This window comes from Mus pahari, chromosome 1 (assembly GCF_900095145.1).
Source record: "Mus pahari chromosome 1, PAHARI_EIJ_v1.1, whole genome shotgun sequence".
NCBI lineage: Eukaryota > Metazoa > Chordata > Mammalia > Rodentia > Muridae > Mus > Mus pahari.
Genome location: NC_034590.1, coordinates 79,261,196 through 79,280,392, shown reverse-complemented (window position 1 = coordinate 79,280,392; position 19,197 = coordinate 79,261,196). Strand labels below are relative to the sequence as shown.

The window sequence follows — 19,197 nt, the reverse complement described above, 5'->3', positions numbered from 1 at the left end:
GTAGCCTGGTCCTGAGGCATGTCATGGCTGATTTCAGGGGACTATTGGGCTGTGGCTTTGTTTTTGTGAAGAGGTGCAGTTTAAGGATGTGATTATTCATAGGGCCTTTTCTAGGAAGCAATTTTCTTTTTACCAAAAACTTCTTTGCCTGTGAGTCAGTAAGAGCACCAGATCCCTTTCCTTTGAAGCAAGCCCCGCCCACTGTCTTGTCTTTCAGCAGTCACGCTCTCCACAGTAGATGGGCTTCCATATCCTGCTGTCTAGTTCCAGCAGCGGGATCTTTAGTTCACTCTCAGTCAGGTGGCCCCTGAGAGCAGTCTTCGCTCCTGTGGTCACAAAGCTTTTGGGTTGGGGCTTAGGCTGTTTCTCTTTTGGTTTTTGCATCTTTCCCTCTGATTGGTCTGATGAGGTTCCTTCTGTTCTTACCTTCCCAATTCCTGTCTTTGGGCATCTTTCCTTATTGTGGCTTGTATTCCTACTATAGTCTTCATGGTGTTTGGCACTGGAAAGCCACTGAACACTGTGAGAGCTTGAAACCTAACAGCCTTTTCTGGACCAGCTGGAGACTGTGACCATAAAATGGAAATGCCTGGTTCAAAGCTTTGGTTCTTCTCTCTTGGCACAGCTCATAGCTTGAGTGTGTCCTATTAGAGATCTTGGAAATGTAGCAGGCGCGGCTCTGCTCCCTTCCTGTGAGAGGGCCCCTCTGTGGCGAGACGCTCCCTCTGGGCATCTGAGCAGGGCACACAGAGAAGAGGACTGCCTTTTTTCTTTAAGGATGTGAAGCTCTGGTCTGTCATTCCTTTCCTATATTGGCTAGCCTGTGGAATTTCTTCTGGGACCAAGTTTTAAAAGTCATGTTAAATTTTTGGGCTTTTTGCATGCAGAAAACAAAACTGAAAGTTTAAAAAATTAACAACAAAAGCAACCACCTGTTCACTAAGTAACTTGTACTCATTTTCACTGGATCCTGCAGTGACTCATTTCCATATGGCCCCGTTGTAAAGTCAGCTAAGTCAAAGTCAGGCAGTGGGAACGCACTGCGTTCCGGTTATATTGTCCTTGGCAGCCCTAGAAGATAAGAAACTTGTTTCTGGCTGTGGTAGGGTGGCTTTGGGGGGGCACCACAGGGATTTTAGTACAAAGATTGATACAAAATATGGGTATTTTGATCCTCTGGAATTCTAGCAACAGGTACAATGCCTGCTGCAGGAACCTCACAGAATGGCAGCTACTGGGCCTTCCTCACACATTGCGCCATGGGAGACATGGTTGGGAAGTCAGAGAATGTTGGCTTCCTGTCCCTAGTTTAGCCACAGGTCTTTGTGTGCCTCATAATATCTAGGTCCCTCTTTTTGCTGGGCTGTGATCCACTTCCATCCCTACCGCATTGGTCATCTACCGAAGCACTTCTGAGCTGAGGGGTTGCCCCTGTGGCCCCTCCAGTCCACTCACTCCCGAGCACCTGCCCTCTCCCTTTGCCCATCCCCATGGCTACATCCCTCTCCTGTCTCCCAGACTTTTAGTCTTATCTAGGATCCCCTCCTCTCCCCAGCCTGAGCCCATGCCCCACCACATAGGTTCTTATTAGCATCTCAAACTTTCCTAACCTCCCCAACTTCATTTCTCCATTTTCCACATCAGCCTGATTTCTGCTTTTTGTTTCTTTGCTTCTAAGCATGGCAGGTTTGGAGCTGCAGCCTCAGTATTGATTGGAAATTCTTGAACTTGGTATTATGTGCTTCGGATCTATGTACCTCATCTTTGTTGTTAGCCAATGACAGCTCACCATCTGTTTCACTGAAGAGAGCTCGTAGGCAAAGGCTTCCTGCCCCCTGCCTTTCTTCCTACTGTCCAGTGTGTGTATACTGCCTCCCTCCCTTCCCTGTTCTTCTGGTTCTGTGTTTTCTGATCTGGGCTGTGTTCTCTAAGGCTCTGTTTTTCACTCCCAGGGCTCTACAGGCTCTCTTCATTGCTTACCTCTCTCCACACAGCCTATCAAAGGTCTCTCAAGATTAAAGCAAAACTGTCACATCCGTGTCATAAACCTTTCCCCCTGCCCATTATTCTTCATTTAAAATAAACTGTTTGACTGCATGTGATGGCATACATCTTGAATCTTAGCACTTGGGAGTTCAAGGCCAGCTTGGTCTACATGTGAGTAGATCAGCCAGGGCTACATGTCTCGGACAAGAGAGAATACTTTTCTTTGATTCTTCTTCTTCTTCTCTGGTCCTCTATAGGTTTTCATGAGAGTGACCACCAGCTACCAAATGACATGCCTTTCACTTCTCTGCTGCCTCGAGCTCCTCACAGCATCTCACCAACCCATCATTCCCCTGTGCAGTTCTCTCTTTACAGTCTTTTAGGATATCCAAGGTTGATACGTTAGCTTTATCTCAGCCACAGAGGCTGTGCTTGCTGGAAACCTAGACAGAGGGATGTGCCTGGCTGTCATCATTCTCTCCTCCTCAGGGCTTGGGTAAGCGAGAAGAATCATAGTTGCTTCTGATTCTTCCTCTCTGTTTTTCATGTATCCCACCTTCCTGGATTTGGTTCTCCTCTGGTGAGCTTGTTCTGCGTCAGTGAATCCTTCCCTCTGTTGTTCCCAGGAGAACACAGAGAGACACACCCGTGTGTTAAGAACCCCCATGTCAGTCAGCCTACGTGGGAGCTGGATTTTGTAGCATGCAACCTGCTGTCTGGCTCAGCTGGATTCCCACCCTGGTGGACAGCTCACCATTATGATCCATACCAGTTGGTACCTGCTTCAGTCAGCAGGGAGCTGAGGATCATGGGAAGGCATGCTTCTGTGCATGGTTCAGTGCTGCAGCTAGGACAGTCCCGGCAGGGTGGGGTCTGTTCCCATGACTCTCCAGAGGGAACGGGAGACTGAGCACTGTTGTGGTTCCTCACCTGAGCTGAGCCTGGCTCACCTAGACTCCTCCCACAGGTCTTTTCCATCCGTGCTGATCATTCCACATCTGCTTGCTTTAGATGCTACAGAGCTGGAGGCACATGGTAGTTGCTTTCTTGGAGGTACTGTAGAAAGACATCTGACTTGAGTTTGGGAATCTGTTTCGGCATTGTCAATGATGGGAGGTATGACCTTGGGTATAGTTCCTTCATTTATAAAGTTAGGGGTCTCTCAGAGATTCTGTAGTTCTAAAGATGGTAACCATGATTCTAACTCTGAAGCCCAGACCACATAGGGTCAGAGAAATCCTGGGAGTGGGGACACAGCTAGAGAAGTCCCAACCAGGCAGGGTAACAAACTCTACAGGCCAAACTGTGCTGCTTTGGAGAAAGCCTTCCCTGGCTGGCGCTGCTTCGTTGAGCCATATGCCCGTACCTCAAGCTGGACACTTCTTGGTGTCTGGACACGCTCCTCCTCGACGTGGTCATGTGATCCAAAGTGGCTAGGGGCACAAGGAAAGGATTTAAGGGGAAGCATAATTGATTTTAAATGGACCTACACATTCAAAATTAAATAAAAAAATAGCACTTTCCTTTACCAGCAACTGTGTCCTAGAGTGGTTTTTTTGTTTGTTTGTTTTTGGTTTTTTCGAGACAGGGTTTCTCTGTGTAGCCCCGGCTGTCCTGGAGCTCACTCTGTAGAACAGGCTGGCCTCGAACTCAGAAATCCACCTTCCTCTGCCTCCCAAGTGCTGGGATTAAAGGTATGCGCCACCACGCCTGGCCTAGAGTGTTTCTTTAGTGAAAACTGTTGAGACCTGCTTCATAGCCTTTTGGAACCTGGATTTCAATGTCGGTAAGAACATGGACTACAGAAGACCTTGTGGAAGATTCAGCATAAACGTAGCCTACTCTTTAAAATAGGCCTGAGGTAGAGTTAGGAGAAACATATTTATGAGAACCTGCTTCTCATTGCCAGGCAAAAACACCTCAAGAAAGTTCCTTGTGTCCAGCATGGTGATGCACACCTGTAATTCCAGCACCAGGGAAGCTGAGGCAGTGGGATTACCTAATCCAGCCTGGGCAACATAGTAAGACCTTGTTTCAAAACAATAAATCAAACAACACCCCCCCCCCCAAAGCAACCCTCCTGAGATGAATAAATGTGTAAACAGAAACAAAGTTAAGCAAGGCAGTGGTTGCACAGGCCTTTAATCCCAGTGCTTGGGAGGCAGAGGCAGGCAGATTTCTGAGTTCGAGGTCAGTCTGGTCTACAAAGTGAGTTCCAGGACAGCCAGGGCTACACAGAGAAACCCTGTCTTGAGAAACAAAACCTCTGCCAAATCAGCACGAGTCAGCAAGAGCGACCAGGATGCGCCAGGACACCAGCGTTCTCTGCTGTGCCTCTCTCAATGCAGCAAAGATCAGTGAAGACTAGGTCATGAGATCAGTGAGCTGTTGCAAAGCTAACTATGTAAGTGCACCATTACTGTCCATTGAGCCCTACTTATACTCTCTCCAAACATCACGTGTCCTCCCATGGGTCTTGCCTTAGCAAAACGCCGTGTGAGTCAGTATGAGTAAAACACCTGACCTATCAGAAACTTCCACTTCATATAAATCCTGAGAGTCTGATAAAAGGCATAGACCAACTTTTCTGCGCTCCAGACCTATAAATCCTATGACAGTTGCACACTCATATGTCCCAATGTCACCTAACACACGAGCCCTCCCTTAACATATTCTTTCTCTCATCTTGTCATGCAGCCAGGCAAGGGGGAGGAAGGTAGGTGGTGTCAGGTGAGAAAGCTCATGCTTTTAATGGTTTGAATGCTCCAGTGAAGCCTGGAGATCTCAGCCCTTTCTCTCCCAGCCCTGTGCAAGCGCCTGACTCTTCCCCCTTTCCTGTGCTGTTGTCTGTCTGTCCTCATTCATTTCAGGGTTATTTCTCCAGGTCCCAAGGGCACTGAGCCTTTGTGTGCTGACTCTTGGTTCCACTGCAAGCTTCTGTCTCCTCTCCTGCCCAGCACACAGGTTTGCAGCATGCCCTCTGCCTCTTCATGTAATAAGCATAGTATGTAATAAGCATAGTATTCCGGCTGGAGAGAGAGCTTTTCAGGCACCAAAAAAAGTCCTGAAAACCAATAACAGGTGGAATGTCTCGGTGAGTAAAAAGGCTTGTCCTGAGTTCAGCCCTCTGGACTCACGTGGTGGAAAATCGTACGTTTCCTAAACTTCATGGTAATGTTGGACTAGAATTCAGCCACATTACACAGAAGTCTGTAGTTTCTTCTTTCAAAATGTCCAAGACTGAAACTGTTCCTGAGCCTCAGACTAAAAGCATCAGGCAGGTGTGATAAAGTTCTTGGTTCTTGGCCCTGTTGCAGTGTGATGACAGCCCCGTAGATGGCGCCCGAGGTACTTTTTTCCGCTTCCCTGGAAGGCAAGGACTGTTTGGTGGGGTATTTCTAGGGAGAGGCTGATGAGCATAGCCTAAAATTGGCTCTTCACGACTCTTCATTAGTTTCAAGGAAGGAAAAATTACAGAGTGGTTAAATCAGATAACACCTTGACTGTGTGCTCAAAATTGCGTTACCAATCAGTAACAGGTGGACACACTGTGCATCCAGATGTGTTTCTCCACCGGAGCGTAGGATGTCTTGTGTCTGAGAATAAACGACCTGAATTTGACCACAGAGAAACATCAGAAAAAGAAATTGTATATTACATGAAGGTAGGAGGCAGGACTCTTTTGTAAACTTTTATTTTTACAATTTTTAATCTTGTATGTGTGTGTCTAAGTGGGTATGTGATGTGTGTGCACATCTTTTAGGAGGCCAGAGGTATTGGATCTCCCTGGAACTGCTGTTCCAGGCTAGAAACTGAACTCTGCTCCTCTGGGAGAGCAGAACATGCTTTAACTGCCCAGCCATCTCTTTTAGTCAAATTATTCCTGTTGCTAGGGTCAGAGAAAAGTTGGGAAAATGTCCCAGTCTAATGGAGGATAGAGAGACATGACTGTTAGTTTTTGTCAACTTGAGACAAACTAGAATCACCCAGGGAAGATGGAGCCTTAATTGAGGACTTGCTTATCAGAATGGCCTTAGTGCCAAGGGGATTTTCTTGATTAATGATTGATGTGAGAAGGCCCAGCTTGTTGTGTGCGGTGCCACCCTTTGGCAGGTGGTCCTGGGCTGTATAAGAAATCAAGGAATGGATGCATAAGTGGAGAGCAAGCTGGCAAGCAGCACTCCTCTGTAGTCTCTGCTTTGGCTCCTGCCCTGACTGCCCTCAGTGACGGACTGGGACAGGGACATATAAGTCAAATAAACCCTTTTCTCCTCAGATTGGTTTTGGTCAGTGTTTTATCACAGCAGTAGAAAGCAAATTAATATAACAACTAAATGTAATGTCTGACTCCAGACTGGGTCCTGTAATGGAGGAGGAAAATTACCCTAAAGGACATTACTGGATCAATTGATGAAAAAATGATTCTTCCCTCCATTGTCTTAGCACCTTGACCACTCAACAAAAAATGCTTCGACTGACCTCTATGTTCTCTCTCACTGATCTGTATGTCTGGCTTTGACATGACTCAGTCCTGATTATAGTTAGCTGCGAATTTGAGAAGTGTGAATCCTCCACTTCCTCCACATCCTCTTCCTCCTTTTTCTCCTCTTAAGACTGGCTGCTCTGATATCATTTCATTTCCATATGGATTTTAGTATGAGATATTAATTTCAATAACAAGAGACTAAAGCTTTAGCTAGCACTAGCATTGTCTTTATAAACGACTCAGGGAGCACTGCCATTTTAACACCCTAAATGTCCCGGAAGAGGACTTAGTGTGTACCAACCTGAACTCTAGTAAGTTTTATCTGATGAAGAAGGCTAGGCCCAATATTCAAAAACTGATCAGGGGCACAGAGTTTATGGACAGATATTTCTGTCAATTGAACAGTGAGGATTCTATTTGTAAAATAAGAATGCAAAGAATCACACAGACTGCTAGAGCCTACTAGAAAAAAAAGTCCCATTAGGAAAATCTTACATTTTGAATTACACATTTTCCAAATACAAGAGCCATGGGGGGGGGGAACCTTAATAGAGCATGCAATAATCTACATATCTCTGACTTTGTTACATCAGAGAAATCGAGTGGTTTGTTGTAACATGAAGGCTCAAGTGTTTGCTGTTGTTGTGTTTGTTTTGACGCAGTGCGGGGGATAGAAAAGTACTTTAGCAATGTGCTAAGATATTTTGAATAAAACATGAAATTTAATTAATGCATAAATCAGCTGGTATTGGTGGCACACACACAGCTTTTTAGTCTTAGCACTTGGATGGCTGAGGCAGGAGCATTGGGAGGAGTTAAAGGCCAGCCTCAATTACATAGTATGAGGCTAGTCTGGACTATAGGAGATCTCCATCTCAAATAAAACAAAAAACTACACACACACACACACACACAAAGAGGAGAGAGAGAGAGAGAGAGAGAGAGAGAGAGAGAGAGAGAGAGAGAGAGACTTCTAAAACAATAACACAAATCTACCATTCCTTGACTCAAGAAATCTACCTTCTCTGCCCAAGCCCAAACCCTGGTACCTTTATCAACAGGGTCAACAAAAGCTGGAACAAGCTGTGCTAGTTACTCTTGTGTTTGTTCTCTCACCACACTTCAGTTCTGACCTCTCTTTCTTAAATGTCAGCAATTTGATACTCCACAGTACCTGACATTACCCTGGAGTGTTTACGTAAATGGCATATCATACTTGCTGCCAACGGTGACGTTAATAATTTCAGGAACAGGAGAGCATATTGTAGTGTTGAGGTGACCCCTGGAATAGAGCGAGGTCCTTGGCAGTGTCTAGAGTTTGTTGTGTTAATGGTTATGGTGCTGCAATTCTTTTCTGAGGACCTGAGCTCTGGTAACTAGTCATAATATTTAATGTGGCTGCTTTGAGCAACTTGAATACTCTGAAAAATGTTTTTTGTCTGGCACAACACCAAGGTTTCCTAAGAAGATTCAGAATGTCTGTGTGGGTTTCACAGACTTCCGAGTGCATCACCTTCCTGTGTAGCTTCATTGGTTTCTCTCTATAAATTTTAGTGACATTTGCACATTGGAAATTAATATTTGTCTATCAATCAATTTACATATTTACCTATCCATCTACATTTTACCATACTCTATAAAATACTCCCTTCCCTTTCCCCCTTCCTTCTATTATAAAGAATGGCGAGGTCAGGTTCTTAATATCTTGCTACTTCTAGTAAGGGCAGAAATTGAGACTGGCCTTGAACTCCTGACCCTTCTGAGATTGCAAATCTATGCTACCAGGCCCACTGATGTATATATATATATATATATTAAATGTTATCTATTCTAAAAATATTCTAGCAAAGTGTTAAATACCCCCAGCATTGAACAAACAGAAAAAAATAGTTAAAAGGTTCTATATCACACAAAAATACTACTAAGTTTTTTTATTCTCGAAGACAAATGAAGAGGTGTTTAGATTATGTTGTATTAAGATTTTTTTTTGGAAGGGGAACTTATTTGAAAATTATATAATTCAAAATTTAATTTCTTCCTAATGAGGTTTTAATTTCTGTTGGGCTCTACCACTTTAGATGGTGTTAGTGCTGGCAGGCCATGAAACAGGATAAGGTGATAGACTGGGGGTATGTGTGTGTGGGAATCCTTTAGAGAGGAGTTCCAGGTTGGCTTTCTGAGGAGGGGGCAACTGTACAGTCTGAATTATGAGAAAGCAGCAGTCTTGGAGAACTATGCGAGCAGAGCCTTAGAAGCAGAAAAAAACAGCAAGTGCAAAGCTTGTGGGGTAGCGTAAGATAAACATCAATATTGTAGTCAATAAAAAATCAAAGTCAGAATGAGAGGAACATGGAAGAGAATAAAAGAGAGCTGTAGACACGTGAGTTGTCAAGTTTAACCAAGTTATTAAATCTGAACTGCAAATCTGAGCCCCATCATCTCCTAGAATCCATGCTAAAATGGGAAATGAAGTTGATCTCATGGTTTTCTCCCTTCATATGGATAAGGCATGACTATTTTTCCTAACAGAATTGAAAGTTTCTTGCATGGACCGTCCTATGTGGGAATAAAGTAATCGTATTAGTTGGCAGGTTCTCTACCCACAGCTATTTCTTTATAGAAGTGGGGGACTATCCTGAAATTTTGGATGGGCCTAGTCTAATCATATGGGTTATTTATTTTGTAGTTCTGGCAAACCCAGGGCGGTACACATGCTAGGTGAGTCCTCTATTGCTGAGTTACATCCCCAGCACTCACTCTGGTCCTGTAGAGCCTAGAACCTTCTCCAGATGGAATTAGAGGCCAACCAAATCTCAGAAGTGTTTCTGTTATTAAATACATATACAGTGGGTGGCAATATAAAACATATTTCTTATAGTGACTTATGAACCAAAAACAGGAGAAACCCTGGCTTAGATAAGCTGGAAAGATTCTGCTACAGGGTTGGGACAATCATTCCTAAAACTGCTTTAAAGCTAGGCAGAGTGGTGCAAGCCTTATATTCTAGCACCTAGCAGCAAGTGGGTCTCTGTGAGTTTGTGGCCAGCCTGGTGTACGAAGTGAGTTCTAGGACGCCTAGAGTTGTATAGTGAGCCTTGTCTCACAAAACACAACAACACAAAACAAAACCCCACCAACAACCACGAAACAAACCCTCTAACAAATGCAGAGATGTCACAAATATTTTACTCACTGTCAGGGAAAAAGCTCCATTCTTATTTAAAACTTATTTCTATTCTTGTGTCTGCACATGTGTGCACGTGTGCTCGTGTCATGGTGCATGTATGGAGGTCAGAGGACAACATGCAGGTGTTGGCTTTCTCTTACCTTTGCATTAGTTCTGGGAATGGAACAGGTTGTCAGGCTTGGTACCTTTATCTACTGAGTGTCTTTATCTACTAAGCCATGCTTGCAAGCCACTGATAGCATTTCTTAATATAAGCAAATGGAGTAAGGGTGACGCTAAAGACTTTCAATAGGCAGAGTTACAAGGGTGAAGATAAAGAGGCACATTCAGCTTTAAACATTTTGGAGGGTATCAGTGAGTCAGCTCAGTGGGTAGAGGTTACACATATGCAGGTCTGAACTTGTTTGAATGGCAAATCCCACAAGGTGGCAGGAGAGAACTGAGCCCCAAGGGTTGTCCTCTGCTCTCTATATAAACACTTATGGCAGAGATGCATGTTCATATGCACCCAAATAGATGGATGTGTGTGTGCGCGCGCGCGCGTGTGTGTGTGTGTGTGTGTGTGTGTGTGTGTGTGTGTGTGTGTGTGTAGGCTAGAAGTCAGCTTTAGGTGTTGTTGTTCCAAGGAACTGTCAACTTTGGTTTTTGACCCAGGGTCCCTCACTGCTCACTGGTCTGAAACTTATCAATTGGTCTATGACAGCTGGCCAGCAAGCCTCAGGAAACCTCCTGTCTCTACTTCCTTAGTGCTGGGATTATTAGCATGTGCCTCCGAGCCCAGTTTTCTTTTTCAATTTATTTTTTTTTAACTTGGGTTCTGGGGATCAACCTCAGGTACTCATGCTTGAAGTCAGTATTTTACCAACTGAACTAGCTTCCCAGATTACAAACACAGTGTGCTTTGATGGTCTGACCCAACTCGGAAAAAAAAAAAACAAAAACCTAGCCTACTGGTTGACACACACACACACCTACCTACCCACCCCTTCAAAACTGGGATCTATTTAACGAGAATCTCTGAGTGTATAACTTGTGAATCTACACTTAAACACAAAATAAAGCAAAACAAAAATTCCCGGTAGATGTCTCTGGTATTGAGCAAGTTTGGGCATCACTGACAGACTGCAGGGGAGGACTCACCTGCATGCCTTTCCAAAAATTCTTCCTCCCAGTGTTGTCCCTTAACTAGGCTTTGTCAGATGTTTGAAGTTGTTTTTTGGAAGGGTCTGGAGTCTAAAAGCCTTCATAGGGGTTTGTTAAAGGCAGGTCCATGCATGTCAGTTCAGTGAAGCAGATGGTAGTTTATCTTCTCAAACTCATGCTTGGACTTAGGCTTGGATGGGCAATCATGCCATCTTTCTATACAGGCAAGGGGGACATACAGAGTGCAAATTCTCACATCTCTTCTAGACTCTTGTTAGACAACAGTTCTGTAATTTTTCAGAACATTGCTTGGCCAAGATTTCAAAGTTCTATTAATATAGTACATGGCAGGGAGTATTTGTGGTTGAAAAATGGTTTCCAAAATGAAGTTACCAACTACTTGTGCCCATCTTGAGCACTTTTTTTTTTTTTTCTCCTATGAAAGCAACAGGATTAAGTAGTTGCCAAATGTACACCTGTAAGCAATAAAATTAATTGCTCTGCTGTACTGTTACTGGCTATCAATCACCTTAATTTTAGAAGACATCTGCCTTGAATAATTATGCTAGTCCAAGTAGAGTTGAATTTCTTCCCGACAGCTGCTGGAGAGCAGGACCCGCCCACAGAAGCCATTCCTAGTTCAGGTCAATAATAGAACATTAGCATACAGCTGGAGCCAGCTTTTCACGGCTCCGTTGCTTGCGACATACATTGGAGCCGGTCCCCCAGAGGCTTGGGACAAGTCTAGAGATATGTTATTTGACTTGTCACGGGCCACTTCAGCCTTTCTGTGAAGATCCCCACCCAGTTCTCAGCAGAGACGCCCTGACCACGTTCACGTCGTATGAGGCTCCCTGCACCGGCGAGCCTCGCCTCATGAGCACCGGCCACCTGGGCCATGACTTAGAAAAAGTCGGAACATCCCGTCACGATAGCGACAGTGCTGTTGAAAAGCGTTTTACTTGACACCGTGCTCGAGGCAGGCTTTCCCGCTCGGTGTCTGGGGTGCGGCCCTCGGAGACCAGGCTTCGGGGCACGCGGGCGCCGTTGTGCGCCCCCCCCCCCCCGCCTCACTTGCGCGCGGAAAGCAGGGGCTTCGCGTTTGCTGTCGCGCTTTGTCCCCGTGCAGACCCCGTCCACCTCCTGGGTCGGCAACCCCGGCCTTAGAAAAGTTCAGCTTCTTTAGGTGTGGCGTTCGGGGCTGGGGGAACCACTCGCGTCAAGTGTGTGCCTCTGTCAGGGGCAGCCCGCCGGCCGGTGTGGTGAGTGGCCTGGCAGCGCCAACTCGCTCTATCCTGATGGAAGAGGTGGGCGGGAGGGTTAGGCAGCTCGTTGCCATGGCAACCGCAGGCAAACGGGCCTCAGGGCTTCAGCCGGCAGTCGGCCAGGCGTCCTGCGTGGAGGAGGGTCCTGGGGATGACCACGGACTCTTTTAGGAGTCTCAGGGGGCCCAAGCAGCTGGGACCTCATTTTCCCCTGGTCTGGTGTTTGGGGTGGCTGCTTGGGGCCATCTTCACTTCCTCACTCCCATCCCATGTTCGCTACAGGAAACATTTTTGAAAGTTTAATGAAATCTCACTAAGGGTAAGTGTGTGTGTGGGAAAATGTCCTTAAAAGCTGTGGAGTTGTAAGGGCTTGGTGTCTTTTTAATTTCCTAAGAGCCTGTCATCTAGTAGGACCTCGTTATGTGGTAGCTTCTTAAGTCTCTTCCTCGCACAGGGTGGATGCTCAGGAGGCAGGGTGATGTTAAGGGCAATCCCCAGATGATTCTGAGGACTGGGAGTTTAAACCTGCTGCCTCTGTTTCCTTAGACACACCTTAGAATTCTCACACCGTTGTGGGGTGAAATGAGCCTGTATGTGGTATTGCCCTGTGAATGACAAATAGAAAGTGGTTAAGTTGGTTGTAGGGGATAATTGCACATTCGGGGTGCTCCTCACGCCTAATGCCTAATCGCCTAATCGCAGCTGAGGAACCGCGCCTTGCCCCCCCCCCCCGCTGGTTTTTGGTCTGACCACCAACCTTCAACTTCAGAGCGAGATCCAGCCAGCCTATGTAGGAGGAAGGATCTGCGAATGGAATGCCAAAACAACAGGTTTTGAACTTAAGCTTGCTCTCCTTGTTCTCCAGGTCATGTCTTCAAATTGTGAGCACCACACCGAGATACTACACATTTAAAATTCTAGTCTGTGTAAGCCACCAGTGTTCTTTTCCTAATGAATCATATATCTATTTTGTTTTCAAGCCAGGAATCTTACCCTCATCAGTACCCATTTCCCTTTCTCATATGTCCATACTGCTATGACTTTGTGTTCATTTTGTCTTCAAACCAAATATCAGCTCTAACCACTTCTGTTTCTTCTTCTATCACTCTAGACTGGGCTACCATGATATTATTGCGTCTTTTGAAGTTACCTCCTAATTGGTCTGAAGTCAGCATCCCATTTTAAAGTATTCCTATCTATATTTTCCCTGTTGTACAGCAGGAACAATATTTAAAGTTTACAAAATGATTATGCTGAGCCAGAAAAATGGCTCCTTGGGTAAATAAATGTGCTTACCACCAAGTCCGATGACATGAATTTGATCCTCAGGACCCACGTGTTGGAAGAGAGAACAGACTCCACAAGTTGTACACAAAATAAATAAATACATACATATATACATACATACATAATACATACATATATACATACATAAACAGCACACAGGGGCCTTGAATTCAATCCTAGCACTCTAAATAAATAAATTAAATAAATAAGTAAATAAATAGATAAATAAATTTATGCCAGACCTGATGGCTAGCTTCTACTTGTTTTCTTCCTGATGTAGTCTCTCGAGTAGCTGGGATTACAAGCATTTGCCACTGTGCTTGGGGATACATAGACTCTTCTTCAGTTTTCCATCATGACTTTTTGTCTCAGTTCAGGACCTTCGCACATGTTCCTGTCCCTGCCATTGCTATTCTCTTTAATTAATTCTTGGTCACCCTTAATATCCCAAGGCCAAATATTTCCTCAAAGTGATCACTATATTTGATTAATTTATCTGGAACAAACCTCCTCAACCTTGGCTCTTCCGGCACAGTTATCTCTCTTCAGTAGCATTTGTGTATCTGGCACATGGGGGCTGGGGGCGTTAATAATGAGCTGGATGGTTGAGCTACAACTCTTTCCCCATGGCATTCAATAGTATATGAAACTATCATGCTGTGCCTAGAAGCACAGACTACAGAAGCAGACAGATGGTTTACATGTTCATTCTAGTTCTCTCACAGTTCCATGCCTGAAACTTGTGGGGCTGATGTTTCATTTTATTGAAGGGTGATATGGTGTATGTAGTGTACCTCTGGGATCCAGAGTGTGTATATATTGTGTATATATTCAAACCTTATGGTTTGAATAAGAATGGCACCCATAGGCTTATATCTTTGAATATTGTGGGTAGGCTTTGGGGTTTCAAAAGCTCAAACCAGACCCAATGTGTCTCTCAGCTACTCCTCCAGCACCATGTGTGCCTTTGTGTCACTGCCCTTGCTCCTGGCCACACTCCCCACCATCATGGTAATGAGCTAAATCTCTGAAACTGTAAGCCAGCCACAATTCAGTGCTTTCCTTCCTGAGACTTGCAGTGGTCATGACATCTCTTCATAGCAATAGGACACCGACTAAGCGAACCCTGAATGTCATCAAGTACACTAACTTTTCTATGGTAAACTGAATCCACTCTTACTTGGGATAAAGGTGATACATAGGTTGACATCAGGTTATGGCAAGGTTTAGCAATGAATAACTTACAAAAAATTTATGATAACATTTTGTTTCCATAGCATTTTGAATTTTCGAATTTCAGTCTAGCATGTCAGAGTTTGTTTCAGTCACCTTCTCAGTGCTTCAGGTGTCTCACTGGGAAGTCAGACATGACAGTAGCACTGGTCTGCCTGTAGGTCAATGCCAAATTGCTTTGAGAAGTGAGTGAATTACTCCATGTGAACTACTTGGAACAGTGAATGGTGATTAGTAATGTGTAAGGATCTGCCCCTATACCATCTTCTTAGCTCCACAATCACACGATGAATGAAGCTTTATTAGCTATTATGATTGGTGGATATTTATATGTGAGCTACCAAATGTAATGATGAATGTCTTCATAATTTAATCTTCTCATTGTGTCCTTGTTGCTTAAGATTAGTTTCTCAAAAATGGAATTACAAAGGACAGAGATGCTGTAGTGTTCTTGAATTGTAGGGCTGCTCTGCTCTCCAAAAAGACAATACAGTCTTCAGTCCCACTATCAGCTATGTGATGCTCATGTTAGCATTACTTACAAAAACCAAACCAAACCAAACCAAACCAAACCAAACCAAACCAAACCAAACCAAACCAAACCAAACCAAACCAAACCAAACCAAACCTTTGCCCATTTCAGATAAAAGTTCCTCCTTATTTTAACTCATATTTTTCTTATTTATTTGTTTAAAGATTTCTTTTATCCAAATCGACTATACAAACTCTTTGAAAGATTTTCTAGATCTAGTGATTATACACATTCATGTGCTGCTGTGTGATAGTTAAATGTGTACACATAACATGTGACAGTCAGATCAGGGCAACTGACATATTTGTCACTTCAGGCATGTATCACTTCAAATTCACAGTTTTAAGTTCTTTGTCATTGAATAGAGCTGTCTGATTGAACTGGGAATATTTGGAGTCATTCCTTCCATCCAGTTTCACCCCCAACGCACTTACTATTCCGTCAGTTTTTCTTACCATTGTTTGTTTGATTTCTTTACCTTGTCTGTCCTCCTTGGCCTATGCAGGACCCTGTATCCTGGACTTTGGCAGGAATTAATGTGTCACTGGGGCCCAGGGCAGGTTGTTACTTGCCTGTTGGCTACTGTACTAGTTGGTTTTGTGTCAACTTGACACTAGAGTTATAAGAGAGGAAGGAGGCTCATTTGAGGGAATGCCTCTATGAGATCTAGCTGTAGGGTACTTTCCCAATTAGCAATCTGTATGGGAGAGTCCAGCCCATTATGGGTGGTGCCATCCCTGGGCTGGTAGTCCTGAGTTCTATAAGAAAGAGGTTAAGCAAGCCAGGGGATGCAAACCAGTAAGCAGCACTCCTCTCTCTATATTAGCTCCTGCCTCCAGAATCCTACCTTGTGTGAATTCCTATCCTGACTTCCTTCAGTGGTGAACAGCAGTGTGGAAGTGTAAGCTGTTTTTTGGTCATGGTGGGTTGCTGCAGCAATAAAAATCCTAACTAAGACAGCTACTGAGTAAGGTAGAAAGCAATGTTTCAGAGGTTAAGTCTCGGGTGAAATCTGAAATGTAGGCAATGCTGACCATCAGTAAAACAGGAGTGGGAAGAGAGAAGACATCCAGGTGGGAAGCAGAGGCCCAAGGTAGATGACTGGGGCTGTGCATGGTTCAAGCAGGTAGAAACTTCATCGTCTTTCCATAAGAATGTTGCAGATTCATCTGTGGAAGAAAAGGGGTGCTGTGACCACTATGTGAGAATGGTTGGTTGATACAGTAAGAATATTAAATCAACAGTTTGCTTTTCATACAAGGTTCCCCCCGACACACAATTTTTTTTTTCTTTTTTTTGTTCTGGGGAATCTTGAGGAGTGAACACAGGGCCTCATATTATATACTTCATATCCCTTAGAACGTTCTTATGCAGAGACTAATCAACAACCATATTTTCTTTAAATTTTTTATTTTCTGACACTGGAAAGTCAAGAGGTAATGACAGAGAGCCTAGGGAGAAGGTACAGAGGGTACCAGCAGTTTCATACAAGCATGAAGTCCTGGGTTGTGATACCAGCACCTACCTAAAAGGCTGGGTGTAGCCAATGGAGTATCTGTAACTTCACAGAGTTGGAGTATGTGTGCGAAGACAGAGGATTATTGCTAGCTGCTAGCCCAGCTCCAGGTTTAGTGACTGACCCTGTCTCAAAGAAAAAATAGAGAGGGCACCTGACATCTTCCTTTGGCCTCTGTGAGTGTGCTAGCAGGCACACATAGGTAGAGTGTGCGCACACACTCCACACCTACCCACACCCCCAACACAAACAGAGTTGAACAGTATACTTCCTCATAAAAACAATTCTTAAAAAAGTGATGCTCCAAAGGCTGCTGCTCAGGTCATCTTCGTGTTTGACTGAAGAGGGACGTGACCAGCTGGGCTGCGTCGGGAGGATGAGGAAGGCTTCCTGAAGTGGCTGCCAGAGGCTGTAAACCTGTAGAATTGTTTCTTATCTGTGAGACTCTGAGAAGTGGCTTCTGAAAGAGAAGATATAATCCCGGAGATATTTTCTACTTTTCTCAATGTGATGATTCTTCATAGTGTTTCACACACTCACAGTTGCTACATACTGAGAAATAATGTCTGTTTTAAAATAGACGCTTAAATATGGAAACTGTGACCAAATTAATTGCTGTCTTTCTGGTGTACTTATAAGAGGTTTTCCTCCCCCCTCTGAATGCCACTGCATATTAGTGAGCCTAATTATGTTTTGCTTGGATTTATCTTTAGGGTTCTAGAATGTGAATAATGGGCACACTGTTGTTAAGCTATATTAATATATCTGCTCTAAATTTACTAACTAAATTGTACAGTGCATAAGAAATGAACCACCTCTTAAGTTTTTGTGGTTTTATTGACTTAATGTTGTTTTTAAAAACATTTATAAAGTGACAGTAATGATTTTAATAACTAAAATATCCTTTCAAAGTATTGAAGGCTACATAGAATTACCTTTTAAAATAATCATTGATATTGACGCGGAAATAGAGGCAAGACTACTGGGGGGGGGCAGGACCAATGAGAGGCTGAGAGAAGACAGGTGATGAGTGTGGGGCAAATAAATGTAAGTGAACATGTGTGAAACTATCAGAAGGAAAACATTGCTCTTACACTTACCAGAAAATGAACAAAACCAAAACAAAACCATTGATGTTATCACCTTGAATTCCAGTCAGGATGAGTAATAAATTAGGAATAAAATAAGAAAAAAAATACCTTCAAGTTTTTTTTGTGTGTGTGTGTTTTTACTGTTCTAACAAAGTTTTGTGTGGTACTGTACACCTATAATCACAACACTTGAGAAGCCAAGGCAGGAGGATTGAAAGTTTGAGGCCAGCCTGGGCTTGTCTCAAAAATTGATACTATTGTTTTATTTTTTGGAATTGAATTCTTTAAAAAGCAATATAAACTATTATAAGTATTTATTCATCAAGTGCTTGATGGGTGCTAATGATGTTTCTAGAATATTGAACTGTGTCTTCACATTTGCATTCCAAGTGCAAAAAGTTTGCTTGTAGCTCAGTATTTTAACATGAGCTGGTAGTTATTGTGGAAAACTGGTCATCTCAACCCATAACTAGTAGTTCATAGATTCATAACAAGAGCATTATAGAAAATCCATGTAATCTGGAAGGCTGGTGGCCACTGAGGTGCTGGGCATTGTGTGGTAGCCATTTCCCACCTACCTGTGGGACCTGTGAGGTTCAGGTTCCTAAGGCTGGCTTGAATTCTCTCGCTTCTTTGCTGTGAGCAAGTCTTACTTAGGATGACTTCAGTGAGTGCCAGGGAACTTAGATTTTTACTGCCTGAGATTCTGGGGAGAGAGTTCATATTTGTGAATATTTTCATGGAATTACAAATAATTTTCTTTTTCAAACTTCTTTCAAAAACATTTATTTATTTATTTATTTATTGCCTGTGTTTGCACACACATGCACATGTGTGGTGCATACATGCATATATCATTGTGCATTGTTGTGTGAGACTATTCTATGGAGATGTGAACAAACCTTTACTTACCCAAGATGGGGAAGTATTGACAGACCACCAGAGTCCAATTTGATGAACCAATGAATTTGTATTGTGTTACTAACAGGAGTATGTTGAGGGTTAATTGCAGGAGCTGCAATGATTCAAAAGCACCTGCAACACCAGAAGCCCACCCTAGCATGGAAGATGGCTTACAAAAGCTGGAACCTGGAGCTCATTATATGACTTATAGGCAGCTGGACAGGCTGGAGAGTGTCTCTTGAAGGCAGCTCTGACTTCTTAGCAGTCCTTACTGCTTGGAAATAGGGGAGAGGCCTAGTACATTTGGTCAGATTCTGGGATTTCCTGAATCCCCCGAGTTGTTTACTTCCTGGATCTTAATGAGCTTCCCCTCAGAATGTTCTTAGTCTTTAGAACTTACAGACTTCTTGTTGACAGTGTCTTTTGCCTTACAGAAGCTTTGCAATTTTATGAGGTCCCATTTGTCAATTCTTTTTTTTTTTTTTTAAAGATTTATTTATTTATTATATGTAAGTACACTGTAGCTGTCTTCAGACACTCCAGAAGAGGGCATCAGATCTTGTTACAG

General features: G+C 43.6%; 1 protein-coding gene across 2 annotated transcripts in view; it reads left to right on the top strand.

Annotated features, from left to right (window-relative positions):
- Positions 1-11,927: 11,927 nt before the first annotated feature.
- Stk33 (serine/threonine kinase 33) overlaps positions 11,928-19,197 on the top strand; it is a 163,313-nt gene continuing 156,043 nt past the window's right edge. Inside the window, exon 1 of one of the 2 annotated variants that reach the window (XM_021209083.1) lies at positions 11,928-12,064. The gene's annotated coding sequence lies outside the window, so the exon portion shown is untranslated. Of the gene's footprint in view, positions 12,065-12,132; positions 12,387-19,197 lie in introns of those variants that run through there. The other variant, XM_029542596.1, reaches the window with a different exon arrangement.